The following is an 18,631-nucleotide window of genomic DNA, read 5'->3' on the forward strand; positions in this document are numbered from 1 at the left end:
AATTGCCCTCACACGAGCCTGCATCCTGGCAGCAGGGACAACCGCAAACATTTACACAGACAGTCAGTATGCCTTTGGGGTAGTTCACCACTTCGGGCTCTTATGGAAAGAGAGGGGATTCTTGACTTCTCATGGCACACCCATCCTGCATGGAGACCTAGTCTCTGCCCTGACCGAAGCAGTCCTCCTCCCCACACGGTTAGCTGTGATCAAATGCCAGGCACACAAGAAGGTGACAGACATTATAGGTCAGGGAAATGCACTAGCTGACATTACTGCCCGAACCACAGCCGAGAATAGGTCCACGACCCGTATGTACGTGACCAGGTCACAAACTGAGAAATGGAAGGATGCTAGGGAAACGATTAGGGATATCCAACTAGCCAGCACACCACACGAATTAACTGAATGGGCCCGGGTAGGATTGAAGGACGATGACGGTTGTTGGCGAACTAAAGACTCGAACAAATGGCTGCTACCCGACTCATACTTGACCCCCATGCTGACCATGGCACACTCCCCCGCACACATAGGGTCTGCCCCCATGATCGAACTCATCTCCAAAGTCTGGCACAACGACAGAATACCGGACTCAGCCAAACGTCTGGTCCAACAATGCCTAGTATGCCTCCAACACAACCCTGGGAAAGGAACTGCTGTACCCCGGGGAGGGTTTGGGGTCCCCAATCACCCCTTTGAAGTCCTACAAATGGACTACGTCCAGCTAGAAAGGTGCCAAGGTTTAAAGTATGTGCTTGTCGTTGTATGTGCCTTCAGCAAGTGGGTGGAAGCCTACCCGACCCATGATAACACCGCTATGACTACCGCAAAAGTACTACTGAAGGAATTCTTCCCCCGATACGGCCTTTGTCGAATTTTGTGGAGCGACAATGGCCCCCACTTCGTAGCCGAAGTTATCCAACTCATCTTAAAAGGGTTGGGTGTAAAACAGAAGTTCCATGCGGTCTTCCATCCCCAATCTGCAGGCCTGGTTGAGCGACACAATGCCACATTGAAGCTTAAGATAGCAAAAATAGTCGCCACCACAGGACTAAGATGGCCAGACGCTCTCCCACTAGCATTGCTATCAATGCGTTCCACCCCCACCAAACACCACTTAACCCCCTACGAGGTCGTCTTTGGGCGGCCCATGAACCTTTGGACTGCACCAAAACCATCATCCATCCACGACGTCCCGGACGTCCTCATGTCTGACTATTTGTATAACCTAACTAAGACATTGTCTGTTATCCACCAGCAGGTGCTGCACGCCATTCCCGATGTTTCCAGGGGCCCGGGACACGACATCCAACCCGGTGACTTCGTCTTAGTGCGCAACTTCCAGCGCACCAAGAGTCTGGAGCCCCGGTGGACGGGCCCCCTACAAGTCCTGATCACCACCCGAACAGCTCTTCGAGTAGAGGGGAAACGCAATTGGCTGCATGCACACCACTGCAAGAAGGTATCACCGACCCTGACAACCACGGACAACATCACCACCCAAGAGGAACTACTGGACAAAGACCGACCATCCCTGAACCGCGGCCCGGATACAGAGACACTTGAGTTGATTGAATATCCCGATCCCACTGTGCCATCCAAAGAAGGGTATAACTTGCGACGAAAGGAGAGAACTTCGGCTAAGCAGACCACAGGCTAAGTGGAAATCTCAGAACGGTAGCCTAGTCACCTAAAAGGCCACCAGGAGAGAAACTAAAACAAAGTCTGTGGTTCTGCCCGCTACCGAGTCTCTTGAAGGTGATGGAAGCGCCCGACATGAAGATGATGGAAGCAACCGGACGTCCGAAGATCCACTACAGAAACCCAAAGACTGACCGAATGCACAGCTTAAAGACTATTGCACTTTTCATTACCCTTCTCTTTTGCCTTCTCCTCATGGTCACCTTCTGGATCATGGAGGAGAGCACACCCGCTCATAAGACATTACTGACCACCGTTCAACCTACCACCACGAAAGAACATCATCTGATCTCGCTTTCACCCCAACTCCGAGAAAGGCGTAAGGAGTTCTGGAATAACTCTTTTGTGCAGTTGCTCCACCAACACAATCTTGCTACCAACGCCACTAATTGCTGGATCTGTGGACTGCTACCACACGCCACTGGACACTCTATCCCTTTCATCCCTTCACCTTTTTCTGTCCATGGTTCCTGCCTCGCCTGGCTAATCCTCCTGCAAGAAAGCTACAAGGACAATGCCACTTCCGGCAGAACCATGTCACACTTTTACCATGGGTTCTGGCTGAACAAAACTGGAAGAACTTCTGCCCTCTTCTGCCCTCTGAGATCGAACACTTCCTTTCACATGGACATCCCTGCCAAAGAACGAGTTGAAATGCAAGTGTTCAACAATCCAGCCAGACCCACCTTCTCTTACCTCCGGAAACGGACGGCCGCCACCCTAACAGTGGCCCTGTCCGTCATCAACATCACTGGGTCTGTATGCCTCGAAGGCCTGGGGGCACAGCTGGTGGGCCACAGCTCCTGCCTCATCACCCGAACATTGGACTCAGTTGACCCACCCTCCTTTGTTGCCTCCCCGAATATGTACTTCATCTGTGGTACTAAGGCCTACACCTGGCTTCCGAAAGGTTGGGGAGGCACCTGCTACATCGCCTTTGTCCTTCCTCCGACGTATGTGGCTCCAGCAAACCATCACCGACAGAAACGGGCCAAAGACATTGTGCAGGCCGACTCCACCGGAGCACAGTTCATGGACGCAGTCAAAGGCCTTGTTCCACTCTGGGGTCCGATGGCAAACAGCCGTGCCATCCGCCACTTAACCCAGGCAGTCGAAACGGCAATGAACATTACAGCTGGCGCCCTCGCCAACAACACCGCTGAGCTTCAGGCCGTCCGCCTGGTGGCTCTCCAGAACCGCCTTGTTCTAGACGTGGTTCTGGCAGATCGTGGAGGAGCATGCCGCATCATTGGGTCCAGCTGTTGTACCTACGTACCGGATAACTCACCCTCAGTCTACAAAGCAATTGAACATCTCCACAGACTGTCCGCAGAGGTTCATCAAGAACAAGAAGAATGGTCACTGGGGAGTTGGTTTTGGGACACTATTAAAGGTTGGGGATGGAGACTGTTTTCATTTATCCTGATACCGATTGTGTTACTATGTGGATGTTGCTTGGGAATTCAGTGTCTGCCACCTTTATGTTCACTTTTTATGAACTGCATCTGCCCTAAGACTTTGGACTTTGAAACTGAGCGGATGAAAGCTCTGAACGAGGTGGAGGTACGGGGTATTATGGGGATAGATCCAAACTAGGCAAGCTGGCGAGACATGTTAAAAGGGAGGACTGTGGAAATTTAGCGTGCAAACTGAACATTATCTGCGCCATCTTGCCTCTCCCCAGCGCCACGCACAACGAATGCACGGCCGCCATTTTAGGCACCCCGCTCTCTCCCCGCTCACTCTCGACCGCCAGCGTTTTCCCTTGGCGCTGCAAGCATCCCCCGCGCGCCGGCCACCCCCGCTCTCTCATACAGGCCATAAACCCTCTCCTTCTGCGCGACCCTGCTACGGAACCACTTCCAACCGACAACCCATACATGGTCATGCCTCTCCTTTGATAACCCCCCCTTCCTCTGCGCCCCATTGTCTGAACTGGTCCCAGGCCATCGCCTAGCCCTGCGGATGCAGTTTATTGCCCCTACTGTAAGGGAAACACCCCACATCAAAGGGATTACAGTAGAATCAAAGCCCCTACCCCCTGAGACCCGGCCGGTTGCACACACCCCCGGGAATTAGCGGAATTCCCTGCTGCGCGATAGCCATCTCCCACTGCGGGTAGGGTGGGAACCTCTACTGTAACCATGTGTGGGATCGGATCTGAGCCGGGGCTTCAGGGGATATTTCCCCGCACATCAAGGGAATCTCAAGAATGTACTATATGTAATAAAGCAATAAACCAGTGTATAAGAGACCAGGTCTCAGAGATGCAGTTAGAGCACCTTGTGACGATACCTTGCTGTCTGATCTGATGTGTTCTGCTCCGACGGAATAAAACTTTGTTTCCTGCCTTCCAGTCTCCGGCGCCTGCCTCTTTTATTGGTAAATCATCGAGTGGTATGAGAGGCGATTACCGCCGGGCAAATCCTTGAAAGATTATAAACTGAAACTGCCGCTACCATTTAACAGGTAGGGATAGGAGAGAAATTCCGTTGTATGATCTTCAATTGCTACCGATCCCCGACCGCAGTGGTAAGAGTGAATGGATATGGCTCCAGGAGCTTCGACATAGAAAGGGGCACGAGACAGGGATGCCCGCTGTCGCCTTTACTTTTCGCACTATATATGGAACCCTTCGCGCAGCGGGTACGGGACAATCCGGCGGTTAGGGGGGTGAGGTTCGGAGGCTTCAGTCACGCCGTAAGTCTATATGCGGATGATGTGATCTTCTCACTGGAAGACCCGCTTTCTGCCTTACCGGCCTGTATTGCGGAACTTACCTCGTTCGCGGCGGTGTCGGGATTCCGGATGAACATGGGGAAGTCTGCGGCTCTGGACCTCTCCCTGGCGCCGGGAACCAAAGCTCTCTTGCGGCAAAGGGTCCCGATACTTTGGTCTTCGGACTCGGTGTCCTATCTAGGGATCCAGCTAGCCCCCACCCTGCCGGCAATGGTAGCGGCGAACTATACCGCCTTGAGCAAGAAAGTCCGAGGGGAACTCACTCGATGGGACCGCGGCACCCTTTCACTGCTAGGGAGAGTGGCGGCAGTTAAAATGACAATCTTGCCTCAGATATTATACTTGTTTCGGGCGCTCCCGCTGCAGCCCCCGGTGGAGTGGCTTCGGAAGACGCAATCTGAATTGGGGCGTTTCATCTGGCAGAGTCGGAGACCCAGGATGCGAAGGGCGCTCTCGATGTTGTCGGCGGAGGCGGGAGGTCTCGGAGTCCCGGATCTGCGGAAATACTTCTACGCGTCACAGCTGCGTTATCTAGTGGAATGGAACCGCTGGGAGTCAGACAAACACTGGCTATTCCAGGATCAGGCGGTGGCGGGCGGCCTCTACAGGAGGTACCATTCCTGCGCCGAGTTCACCGCCCGGCGAATCTCTACGCCTCCTACATCACTAGAGTGGCCCTGCGGGTCTGGGATGCCACAAATTTGGTGTATGGTATGAGGTCCTTCCCTTCCCCGCTGACACCGATAGTGGACAACCCGGACTTCACCCCAGGACTAGAGAAAGGAGCGTTTGAGCACTGGCGACCGGCCGGAAGCAGGGCCTTGTGCCATCTGTACGGTCCGGAGGGGGTCCTTCCTTTCACACGCTTCAAACAGGAGTATGCGTTCCCGGAATCCCAAAGATTGCGATACTTGCAGGTCCGCCACTGGGCGCTGCACCCTCAAGTTCGGGACGCGGCTGACAGGCGACTCCTCCCGTATGAGCGCTGGCTCCTGACACGCACATCTGACACAAAGCTAATCAGTGACCTGTACAGGTTTCTCCAGACGCCCGCTTCACACTTATATAACCCGGGCAGGGAGCGTTGGGAACGGGAGCTGGGCAGGTCCTTGAGTCACGCCGAATGGGAGCAGGTCGCGTACAGGGCCAGACATTCGGCCTACCATGCTGGTCTCACGGAGACCTTCACTAAGGTCTCTACGTATTGGTACTACACGCCAGAGCGCATACATGAAATGGACCACAGTCAGGGGGCGGACTGCTGGCAGGGTTGCGGGCAGATAGGTACGCTGGCGCACGCATTGTGGGAGTGCCCCCTGCTGACGGCCTTTTGGAAGGAGGTGATCGATGAGGTGGACTCACACTTTGACACCAAAATACCACGCTTCCCGGCGTACACTCTATTAGGCCTCCCCAACGAGCTAACATATCCCTTGAAATCCCGCAGAGGCAGACAGATTGCCATTGCTTTGGGGTCAGCAGTCCAGACGATACTAGTACATTGGCGCTCACCCACGGTCCCCACAGTCACGGGCTGACTGCATAGACTGTGGCATGTGTTGGGGATGGAGAAGATGTCGCTGGCGGTGGCGGGCGAAGCGGAGCAGTTCAACGACCTTTGGCAGCCGTTTCGGTCTCTGCTAATCACGGAATTCAGAGAACTGACTTGCCCGCGATATCTGAGACTCCTGCGGCTTACCGCGCGGGAGGAAGAGTTCTCTTGAGGGGCCTGCTGAGAACTGTAAGTGCACGGACTTAGGGACCTAGAGGGTCCCACTGGAGGCGCGCACTGGATGGGGGGGAAGTAGGGGAGGGGGGGCACCAGAGGGGAGGGGGTATGGGGAGGGGGGGAAGGCGGGAGGGGTGGGTTCGAGGGGGATGTTGGGGGTTTCACATTTGGTTCCCGTTTAGCCTAATCGCGGCCGGCCCTGCGGGGTTGTAGGCGGCATGCTGTGTATAGTGAAGTCCTCATAACGCGAGTCAATGGGCTCTGAAACAGAACGGTTATGTTTGACAGTAACGTGCCGGCCCGCAGGGTTGTAGGCGGAAGTTACTGCTGTTGGCGGGGATGCCTGGTTTGGATTCCGAAGAATAATAAAATAGATTTAAACCTAAATGTGTCATATCCTCCCATCAATGACAGACAAAAACCACCAGTGTGACATCAGTCTGCGACAGGTGTCCTTTTCAAAGTCAAATCCCAACCATAACCCAAACAATGTAGTCTATATTGACATTTTTATCTTATTAGTACATCCACTGATGTATATGAATATGTCCAGATATTCCTACGGTAATGTTGGAAATTCCATCTTAGATAAGACAATATGTAAGGGATACCACTTCGTTAGGAGAGAAACTTCACCCAGGTCACAGACTTAGATCCCAGATTCAGACCAGCACGGCAGCAGATTCCATCTTAACTGAAGAGGCCTCCAGCAAGAGCGAGGCTCTGAGAAGCATTCTATTCTGCGTACACAAACTAGTGCCAGGATTGTGTTCTTGTGTAAATGCAATCTCCTAGGTCTTGGCCTTGTTCTCGAAATAGAAGACAAGCTATTACAAACAGATACACCCTGTTGTCCAGGTATGCGGACCACCTCCAAAACTCAGGCAGATTATATTTATCTGCTAGAACTAGCATTGCGCTTAAAGATAGCACAGTGAAGGTGTAAAGTGCTATGAATTGTGATGTTATGATTTTCATTGTTTTCTGTGTTATTGAAAGGTGTAGCTGCTTTTCATCTTCTGTGATGTTGCGAATATTATGTGCATTAGGTCCCAGCATTTTAAAATACCTATATTAAAATAATACGTTGAAAACCATATTCCATTTCTAGTGATCTCGAGTGTATACATCATTAATGAATCATTGGATTACCACTGCTCCCTGTTAGTTACCCAAAAGCATTGATACCACCTCATTTATGTATTGGGTGGGGTTCTGTGGGGCTACAATAATCTGTCTTTTACATTCAGCGCTGGAGCACTGAACTAAGTTCACTCGTGTCCCCGGTGGGTGTGAAAGCACACTTTGTAGAGCCGAGCCATAAACTCAGTTCACGCAACAGTTTGAAGACACTTCATTCCTCTTCTTATGTGCAGCCGTTGGGTAGATGGCCTTTACGATGCTCATTCCACCGCCTCATACTATGCTCCACTCCTAGATATGGGAAACCCAGTCACGTATGGAGGAAAACGGCAGTTTTGGGAGGCCATGGCTCAGGGACTACTGCCAATTCAGCATCCTTGTGTGCAGTCCAAAAGCTTGAGCAACCATTTCCACCCAAAGCCTCTCAACCGTGGACCATGTTTTCACCAATTAAAAAACATGGGAGCTTCCGTTTAACTGTAGAGTGTGGATGTACAAGGAACCACAACAATAATATACACTTTTAACTACTGTTGAAAACTGGAAAGGCTTGATATTGTTAACAAGAAATTTACCACAATAAAACAAAGAAAATAATTACCTACACCTCCCCACCCGCAGGATTTTGTTTCTCTTCCAAACAGCCGAGCATCCGATAAGGGGGGAAATAACATCTGAAAGTTCTACGGTACAGTCAGTAATCACGCTGCACATTTGTTCAGCACTATGAACTGCTAAATTATCGCTGAGAGGAAGCTCTCAAGTGATAAGCAGCAAGGCCTTGACGCGATTAGTAATCCTATTCGTAGAAGGCCCGGCCCCTTAAACTATCATACGCTGCAGCAACCAGAGTTATTGGCACACTGCACAGTTACGTGCCCCAGGTCGGAAGGTAGGATGCAATAAGGCGGCGAGGCAATTATAACATTGATAAAGTCCCACAAATTATTCACGTATACGAGAAGTAAATGCTTGCAGCAGGGCAGCAGCAGGTTACAAAACTTCGAAAGGTTTGGTTTGAATAAAGCTCACATTAACTATTTGCACTTCTGCCTAATGCAATGGGCAGGCCACGCCCAGCGATAGGCAATGTTGTAAACCATCAAAAAGAATATCTTGAAAAAGCTCTGAAGCATCAGCAGAAAAAAAAGGAGTCACATTCTGACTGGTTAGTGGAACATTATTACATCACAAGCTTTGACAGGACGAAAGTGCCCATTTATTAACAGTTCAGAGTTCCCGTATGGGCATCCCACACGTTAATCCTTACAGTGCACGTTCCAATGTCCTTCATACATTCATTCGGTTTCTTTTAGCTCATTCGCTTTTGTTTCAGGTACTTATGTAAGTTTAATTTTACAATTATGTCAGGTGGCAGTGGGTTTATTTCTTGTTGTGAACTCTTGTTATTTTAAAATTGCATCTATATGATGTTGTAGAGCACTTAGCGTTAGAGTTCTGGTCAGACCCGTAAGCATCTAGCCAGCCGGACGAAAAAAGTAATCTGCTGAACATTTCCAGTCATACAAAAATTGCTGCTATGGAATATGTAACGATGAAAGGTTAGCACGAGCAGGCACTGTACAAACAAGCACATAGCAATCATCATAATGCTGCACCTTCGACTTGTTCTGGCAACAGATCAGATGCGATTACTCAATTATGATGCTGCCTGATGTTTGTAACCTCAGGCTTTGTGAACCACGAGTAGGTAATCCTCTCGGAAGCTGTAAGCAGAGACTGCAGATGCACCTCTGAAGATGCCAGACGAAGTGTGATCCCACTATGTATGCCCAGACTCCCCCTATATCGAGCATTGGTGGGGTCCTCCTCCCACACTGCTGTGCTGCCCTGCTCCCAGACTGCTGCGCTGGGGTGTTGACAGCCACGACGAAAGGTGGACTGCTTGGTCCAATGTACAAGTAGCAGCGAGTTGAGCACAGGGAGAAAACGCAGGTAGGTCCCACCAACAAGATGGTGGTGATAAGGGACCTATCGTTGTGAGAGGGAGTAATGGTGGGGAGGCCTGTACCTCTCCAGTTGGACTCACCCAGGATCAGATGGCATTAGAGGGCGAGTAACAAAGGCCGTAAGTAGAACAGCTGACACCATGCACTGTCTGCTAAATTAAGACAGATGAGGTCTGCAAAGTTGACTGTCGTATGGATCAATTGACAGGCTGGTGCCTCCTTTGCTCTTTCTTGCCAAGTAAAAATACCCATAGTCCTGGGATGTTGATGTACAGCCAGGAGGAGGGAGGGAGTTGTCTACTTTTCCTCACAAGATAGTACTCTTTCTTCGATAGTTACAGAGCCTCAAATTAAGTAGCTGATTTGAGATCTAGATCTTCAGTGGGTCCTTTCTGATGTATAGGAAAGGGAGACCTGTGCAATACAAGAGACATAGATTAAACTTGCTCATCAGTAAAGATGCATTCTGGGGACACCGTGGTCAGGCTTTGATTAGGGGAGTGAGGAAAGTTCACAGGGTTAGCTGGACTCTGGGGTCACGGCAAAGAGCTGGTACGAAGCAGTTATGCACAGGCGGTGTTGGAGACGCTCCATACAAGGTCTGAACGTTCTTCCAGCACCAAAATGTGTCAGTCGTCTCTTGACACACTCATCTTTTCATAGCCAATAAACAGAGACCATTTGGTAGTCTCTTGCAGGACTGCTGACTGAGGGAGTAGTTTCAAAGTGTACATAAACTGTTAGTGGTGTGTCAGGGGAACTAAAGGCCAACAGAAATTGAGGTTGAATGGACAAGGTTGCAGGGACTACTTGGGTGCAGCACGCCAAAGGTCATTTAGGAATCCCATGTGTTAGGCATGGTCTTATGTCCCAGAGAGAGAAGCCAAGTTGGGGAACTGCACTATCTGATTATGCATGTGGGTTCGATGCGAAAGGTGAGAGGGGTGGAGTCAGAGTGGGAGGAGTAGAGCAGGAAGGAACTCAAAGGAGGGGAAATGCAGATTATGGATAGCCCTGTACAAGAAGGGACTCAGGTTGGACAATTGTCACAGGGAGACATCCAACTGCTTCTAGGAAACTGTGCACTTAAAGGATAAAAAAAAGCTCAGTGAGCAGAGATAGAATTACAAGTCTCTGAAATGGAAGCTATTGTTCGAATATCCAGGCTTCAGATCTGTCGCTTAAATTGCTAACCACGATAGTCTGGAACTTTGAACCTCAAAGTAATGGCCCAAGATAAAGAGGAAAGGAGCAAGATCCGTGGGTACCATCAAAGAGATGGGCCGGAGTAGAGAGCACTGTGTGGGAGTTACATTTTTGGGTTACAACTGGACATAGTCCGCTTCCTCAGAGATGCCCTGAGAAAGGGGAAGATTTGGGGGCTTTTTTTTTTTTTTTAAAGGGCCATTATTACCATTAGCGCAGTGGTACTGGGACTCCGGGTGAGATGGGGCACTTCACCCCGCTTAGGAATTGTACTGCCAAAAAGGGAAATCTTTCTTAAATCGCATTAGGGCCCTGATCACCCTTGCTGTGCAGGAAACTAGGCCCAATAAAAAGGGTCAGGATATGAGGCTTCATTTATTTATTGCACAAAAGGTCAGACAGTGTGCTTTTGGCCTCAGCCCTGGGAGAGACCCAGTGGAGTTGGCTGAGGAGACAGGGCTGTAAGTATCATTGTTGTTGAAGGTGCATTTGCACAGGGGCCTAGTGGAGTGAGAGGCCAACTAAGCCCCAATTAAGGCTGTTACTTTCTTTCTTTTATCAGGGTCCAGAGCTCCTTAGGTGTGCCAGTGTTACTTTGAGTCCCAAAGCAATGACCCATGGGTAGTGAAAACTGAAGCAAAGGAGATGCCTTAGTTTGGACTCAGACAGAGAGATGGGGCAAGATGGGAGCCCATACTTTTAATAAAGGGCAGAGAGTCCACTTCACGAGGTAGTAGCGATCATTAGTGAAGCAGGTGTAGAGGCACTGGGCTTGAGGGGTGTGAAGGGAGCACCACATCAGTTAGGACTACCTTCCTTTACAAAAGGTGCATGGAGCTTACTTGTCTTGCTAGTATTAGGGTCGAGGGCCCCCTTGCTACACAGAGGGGGGCAGCACTTCGGAACTAAGAAAACATTCTGGAAGGGGCACAAAAACCATTTCAAGATTGAAATGATGACCAGGCATGGCGGGGTAAGGGCGCGAGGAACGGGAGGCAGACGGCTACCCACACCCACAGCTTTTACTATCAAGAGTCCACCCGGTACACTTGCATTAGGAGCAAGGAGTGCGAGGGACTCACATCACCCCATTTATATAGAGCAATTTATTTTGGGCAGTTTCGGGTTTTATCTGATTCATTGGCTCTTTTAGAAGTCTCACATTTAATTTGCAAGAGCTTTAGAAAAAGTACCCTTAAAATAACCTGCTAACCCCACCCTCTGCACTCAGTCTTGCCCCCTATTCCAGTTATTGCCATAAGGTTTTAGAGGGTGTGCCGAGACTTAAAAACATAAAACATTTTGCCCAGAGAAAAAGTTTGAAGACTTTTCCATTAGAGGCACACCACAGGATACACCATTACGAAAGAGGACTGCCGTGTTGGAGTGAAGGAGTGGGAGGCTTGCTAGGAAAAGTGAAGAACTCTGACAAGGAACTCTAGACCAGACACAAAGAAAACAAAACCAGACGAAGATAAGTTTTGGTCTCTTCAAGGAGAGGCACTCAAAACGAGGAATCCTTTTATTTAGGACTTCCCTAGATGGTCTTGCTAATTCAGCAGGCAATTATGGAGATGCTCCAGAAAGCAGGAATATGAGCATCAGTGGAAGATCTTCCTACAGGACTCCCTGCATCACACAGTTGAGCCCAAGCTTGTTTCCCCACTGCAACAATGTGCTGTGCAATTACTTGCATCAAATCTACACTTCATGCATCTGCTCAGCTTATCAAAGGCACTAAGAAATCACATGAAATCACCCCCATCATGAAACAATTCCAATGTCTCATTGATACCATCACTGGATTTAATCTGACATGAGCCGACCTTGCAAGACCCTGCATCTAGAAACAGTCTCTTACATAAAAGAGAAACATGTGATCACAGGAGGAAAGACAAGAAGTAGAAGAAAAATCACAGCTGATGCTAGAAACCCTGAAAGTGAGAAAATCCAAAACACTGAACCATGTCTTCTCATATATGGCTCCTAGTCTGTGAAGCAATATGCCTGGAGATATCAGATTTGATTACAACCTACTTTCATTCAGGAAAAATCTACAGACCCACCTAGCTAACCTTATCTGAAAGGCAAAAATTCTCCCAAGAGTCATTACAGACACCTGATCCCCGGTCTATTGTTATGATCAACACTGCCACAGTGTCCTACAATTCATCAATGTAGTTCTTGTTACAAATACAGGACTCCGCTATCCATTTAAATACACTGAATAAATAAACAATATTTTCAGGCACATTTGGGAGATAGTTTAAGGCGGAACCAATGGAGTCTGTCACGATAATATATGTAACAAACAAATTTTTTTTGCTCAACGACCTCAGAAACATTGCGACTGCCCCAAGAGTTCCTGTGATTGCATTACCTTAACCGAACACTCGTATTTTTTCTGGCAGTCGGGCACATCTTCATATGGATAGATACCCCATGTGGAACTGGAGGTTTCCAAGGGGCAGGATACAACCTTCACAGTGCATCTTTAACTCGTCCTCTGGGTCTCTTTATACAATACCATCCGATGGGCAGTCTATACATAAGAGGTGGCAAAAATCTGTACATTAAACAGTTGCTTACTGACTTGATAATCCACTGAATTAAATATTTATTTACTTTGCCCCGGATTTCTGGACTAGCTACAACTGAATTCACAAAAATAAATCTTATAGAGATCGATCTCCTTCCAGAACAATGTTACAAAGCCCAGTTTCTCCTCATAGGGCACCCAACTTTTGTAAATTATTAGCATGTCTTTAGTCCCTCGAGTATAGTGGTGGTCAAAACATATACTGCATTTTTTTTTTTTTTATAAAACCTTTATTTCTTCAAGAGTCTGGACACAGCTATTCAGCCGACAACCCGGAGGTTCGGCAGCTTCGATAGGAGAGGACAAAGAAGCGTCCACAGTGCATTGAAGGAGCAGTGAAAAGGTTCCATTTATAATAATTACAAACACACAACAAACCCCAGCAAGGCAACAACACTGAATGCCCATGGTGATAGCCCCTCAGGGGGAGCCGGACCCCAATCGTCTAACAGTCACAGTACTATAATAAGAGGAAAAAGGGGGAAAAGCAGAGGCCCAAGAAATCAATAAAACATACATCTGTATACTGAGCTGGAAAGAAGGTCAAGAAGAAAGCTGTTCCTCGGGGGGATTCAGATCGGGGGCAAGACATATTCCCCCCCTGTATTGATTCCACCGCCCCCAGATGGCATGCCACTTCCGAGGGCGGCCTCTAGCGCAATATACTGTCTTCTCCCTGAGCATACTCCAGTCCATATTTTCTTTCCACGCAGTTAACGTGGGGGGCCCCCCGGAGCCCCACAAGCGCGCGATGTCCCTCTTAGCAACCATGTTACCCAGGGTCACCCACTGGGTCTGTGCCTCATCATGATCAGTGGGCCCCTAGACATTCAGGAGACAACACCGCGCTTCCGGCTGCATAGCAATGCCCGTCACCTCCCCCATCACCGCCATTTTTTTTATTTTTATTTTTTTTTTTTTATTTTAAGGAAAGCAATTCGTACCTTGTATCCTCAAATCATATCTGCTTATAATGTGTTTGCCTTATTTTGGCCTTGCTATGGAAATAACCTTTATCCGTAGTAACTGTCTTTAACGTTGAACACAACGGTTTGCTCCGACACATGAGTGGTAAAGCAAGAGGGGCTTCCTTCAGTCACTCGGTCTTGAATTAGAATCAAGAATAAATTGGAGGTAAATGAATGAAGAACACACTGCAAGGTCGTAGGGTGACCAGAATTTTAAAACCAAAAACCGGGACATTTCCCGAAAATAGAAGAAGGACTACAATTTAACTTCAACCCAGCGAACAGAATGACAGCGCTCCTCAGTAGAGAATTACAGAAGCGGCAGTAAGAACATACATAAAATGCCACTTTTAGAGCCAGTAGCATACCTGTTAATTAAACTGCTTTGTTAATAAAGCTGCTAACTATCCCTGCTTTGCAAAACATAAAAAGATATCCCACCGTGTTCAGCCCACCCTCTAAACACCGGGACATGAGCTTCATTTCCTGAAATCTGCCGGAACAGCTGGCGAAAAACCGGGACTGGTCGGGCAAATCCAGGACACCTGGTCACCCTATAATTACGTGCAGTTTTACATTCAAAAATGTCATTTACTGTACTTCGAAATACCATGTTCACTGGAAAGCGAAGGAAAGGAATTGAAGGAAAAACAAAATCTCACTTGACTGCATGCGATCCAGCGAAGTGATCGGACTGGCAAGAACGCGGCACTTCGTATTTACAGCAGTAACAATTTGCGTTTTTTAGGGACAGGCCGAAGGGTAAGCCGGGCCCGAGCTCTTCCTTATAAAGGTAGAATAGAAACCCCTGCTGTCCTACCCGAGCCACTGATAAACTAAAGGCAACTTGCCGGAGCATGTCATGAACAGCCGCGAACAGCGAGCTGCATTTATCAGAAACCACGTGACAAATGGAAAGTGAGATTAAAAGAAAACAATCTTCTCAGCATTTTACTCGCCGTTGGATAATAAAAAAAAGAAAATCAAGGGGGTGCTCCCAAGACACCTCACACCTATTTATATGGTAAAATGCGCAATGCGCATTAAGCTGGAGGGGTCCTATAAGCAACAGTGGCTGCAGGTGGTGTCCAGTGCACTTACAAGGATGACTGTGGCGGATCCAAGGCAGTGAGAGAAGAGCAGCCAAGCAGGGCAGGTGTGTGGTGCGGGACTTTGGGAATGAACTTCCCTCACACAAGAGAAGGGGGAGAAGGACTGCTCGTGGGCGACAGCTTGAGAAAGAAGGCAACGTTCAGTGATGAGCTGCACTGGCCAGTACTAGGCTGGACGGAGCCACCAATGGGCAGCTTCTTCATGGATCTCCAGGCCTTGCCATCTCTGCAGTACAGGGCAGAGATAAGGCTGAAGAAGAGGTCATATGGAATGTGCAATCACTGGACTCCTGATAACAAGTGGTGCTCTGTGGCGGTCGCTACTCAAGAATGGATGGCACAGGCAGGGCATAGATTAAACTAAAATCCGGTCCCTGTTCAACCGTGGTCTTTGGGGCAGACCAAGCCAGATTCCTTACCAGGGATCCTAGGATTGTCACACTACTGAAGTCAACCCACATGAGACAGCTTGCATCATCCCTTCCTTGCGAAACAGTTTTTACCGCCCTCTCCGGAGGAAGGCAAGGGAGTCCTCTGGGATCTGTTCAAGATGGTGAAATGTTAGTGTTTTCTAACACAAATAACTGCAATAGTTTATACTACGGCTGGGAAATCTTCACAATTTTAACTGCTTCAGCCAAGTCTTTTACATTTGTACTACGAGAGTAAAACCATATCTCAGACCACTGAACACCATTATTCAAGGAATCTAGGAGCCATGGAGCACCCGCAAGAGGCAGACCCTTTCCTGGAACTGGCTCACAGTATGTTCGCTCTGGACCAACACCATGCTCCAACCTATGCCTAAAAGTTATTAAATAAGGAGCTAGTTTCAGAACAGCCCAAGGCAGGGGATAAGAGGTCTTCACCCCATTACACCACTGTTTCCCACTAATATTTACTGTGCCCACTTCTAGAGGACATGGTTTTAAGGCATAGAAAGGACAGCGCTAAACAAAGCAAAGAGATAAATAAAGTTAACAAGCATTGGCAAAACCAATAGGCTTTGCATACGTGAGACATACTGGCGCTGTGCAACATCTTTAAAAATCATTGACAGCAACGCACGCTGCTATATAGCATGGCTCAAAACAAATAAAAAACAAAGCGCTATGGCACGGCCAGTGTGTACCGCATCATGGATCTTTTTTTACTTTTAGCAATGTTACACTGCATCCCTTGCTGTTGAACATTATCTTTATAAAAATTAACAAAGCCAAAAAGCTCTGCTGGACTTATTTGGCTTTGTTAATGTTTTTTAAAGACTTGCACAGCAGCGCAACTGCTGTGCAACATGACTCAAAATAAATAAAAATAAAGCGGTATGGAGTGTTGACAGTCATAGCGCTTGTTTGTTTACTCTAATTCATGTTGCACAGCATGTGTACAGATGTCACGTTACGGTCAGAACTGGTGCCTGCGGAATCAGGTTATAGTCTTTGTGTTGGCTCAACATCCTGTGATTCTGGGTAAATGACTAAAAATCACTGTGCCTAAAAATAAAAAAAATGAATGTGCTCTTGTGTAAAGTAAATGGTGCTCATGTGAAGCACGCCAATACCTTCGGGCCAGGTTTATGTTATAAGCCTGCGGAAAGAAAAATAATTGGGGGGGAAAAAAGCAACAGGAGAGGAGGGTGGCAGCCGGGTGAGGGAGTTAAACTGAGCTATGAGGGTGCCAAAAAGTTTTTTTTAAAAATCAAAAGTACCCTAAGAAACCTTTGGTCAGTGGAAGGACACTGCCCACAGGAAGTAGTACTTCGCCCATGCTCCACAGCATGGACGGAGGGATGAAGACTGAAGTCCAGCCTGGGAGGAAGCCAGAGGAGGTTCCGACTAATAGCAAGCAAGGAAACAAGAGTAACCTACAGGGCAACCAATGGTTAGTAATGGTAAGTAATAGCCGAACTCTAAGCCCCTTTTAAGCTTTTTTTCACTTTCTAAAAACAATAGCTTTTGCTGACAGAGCATGACCGCTGTATGCGAAACCCCCCAAAAAAGCATCTAAAGTCCACATATGGACCCCAAATCCAACAACGGTACACTAAAAGCAGGGTTGCTTCTGCATATAAGCCACATAGGAAGTCACCCATGGCTTAATTAGCAAGGGAGAACTACTCAAGCACTCAGTAAACAGCAGTGTAGCTAAGAAAGTGACAAAAAGAAAAGGAAGTTGGTTGCAAAAACTACACCTCACCAAGGTGGTCAAAATATATTTGATATGGCCAAGGCAATGGACACAGGCATACATGTAAAATAAATGGAACAGGCAGGGCAATTTGTTTGACACTATAAATCTTAACTAGCTGTGAAAAGACATTTTATTAAAAGTGTTACTTATGTGACTGGTAAGAAACCTGCAGATGGCTGACTCCAAAGGATGGGTGTGATACTACATGCTTTCAGTAGTTGTTTCTGCAGCCCCAGCTATTACCAAACGTGACCCACCATTTAAACAACAGCCCTATTGGCAACCTGGATAGCAAACCGAATTTAAACTAGCCAAGAAAAACATGTAAAAAAAACTTTGATTAGTTTTCATATCTGGAAACGTTTAGGATTTGTGAAGTCCTTAGCCACCATAATGAAGCAAGCAACTTACAGATACGCCCATACATAATTTGGGGATACCGACAAAGTGCATGAGTACAGTGCTGGACCGTGAAATAATGTCATGCAACTCTTGACCAAAACCAACCTCCGTCATAATAAAATAGGAGCCCTACCCAACCAAATACATGTTTTATGTAAGACGAAAATTATTTACATTTTTAGATATCTAAATGTTCACTTGAGAATTATAAATTTAGCAAAGGGAGCTAGGAAAACACACAACGTGGGCAGCTGTTGACAGGTTTTTACTTTTGATCACCATTTAACTGGCTCACAGGCATGTAGTGTAATGCTACTAATTGGGACAAACTTGACTTTCAGGTAACCTTGTAGAAATGGAAGGAAAAAGGACATTTTGGATTTTGTTACACATGCTAAAATGCAAAGTTCATAAACAGGTTTTGTTGAAGCTTCAAAATCTATAACATCGTTGCAGGACCTTCCTTGAGCGGGCAAATTAACAGAGTGCCCCCCCCTATTTACAACCTCTTGGCCTCACAGCTGCTTATGTTCTAAGGGGTTGCCCTGATGCCGTTCTGGGCACCATGGAGCTCACACACTGCCTACATTGGTGTGGGAGTTTCCTGTGCGGGAGGGGTGGGGGGGGGGGGGGGGGGAGTGTGGAGATGGGTTCCTGGTCACTGCTTTTGTCTGTGGTGCAGTGTGTGGCACATGACCTGGTGGCCTCTTTCAACCTACGTTGACTGAATGAACCATGAGAGGCGGTAGAGAACTCAGGCAGCAAGTCCCGAGGACAGGGTGCACAGCATGAAGCAGAAGTCTGGAGCTAGCACCGGTGAAGACATGTCCAGGAGGAGGAGGCAGAACAGACATCGAGGTGCACCTCATTGG

The 18,631-nt window shown here is 47.9% G+C and overlaps 2 protein-coding genes across 5 annotated transcripts in view; one reads left to right on the forward strand and one right to left on the reverse strand.

Moving 5' to 3' along the window:
- The window catches only part of CASP3 (caspase 3), a 231,225-nt gene that overhangs the window by 197,123 nt on the left and 15,471 nt on the right, over positions 1–18,631 (reverse strand). Inside the window, exon 1 of one of the 3 annotated variants that reach the window (XM_085641910.1) lies at positions 12,869–13,030. The exons of the other annotated variants lie outside the window; for them this stretch is intronic. The gene's annotated coding sequence lies outside the window, so the exon portion shown is untranslated. Of the gene's footprint in view, positions 1–12,868; positions 13,031–18,631 lie in introns of those variants that run through there. 3 annotated transcript variants of the gene reach the window in all.
- Positions 1–18,631, forward strand: part of PRIMPOL (primase and DNA directed polymerase) — a 585,691-nt gene that overhangs the window by 69,221 nt on the left and 497,839 nt on the right. The window lies entirely within an intron of this gene.

Source organism: Triturus cristatus, chromosome 2_2, assembly GCF_964204655.1.
Source record: "Triturus cristatus chromosome 2_2, aTriCri1.1, whole genome shotgun sequence".
In the NCBI taxonomy this organism is placed as follows: Eukaryota; Metazoa; Chordata; class Amphibia; order Caudata; family Salamandridae; genus Triturus; species Triturus cristatus.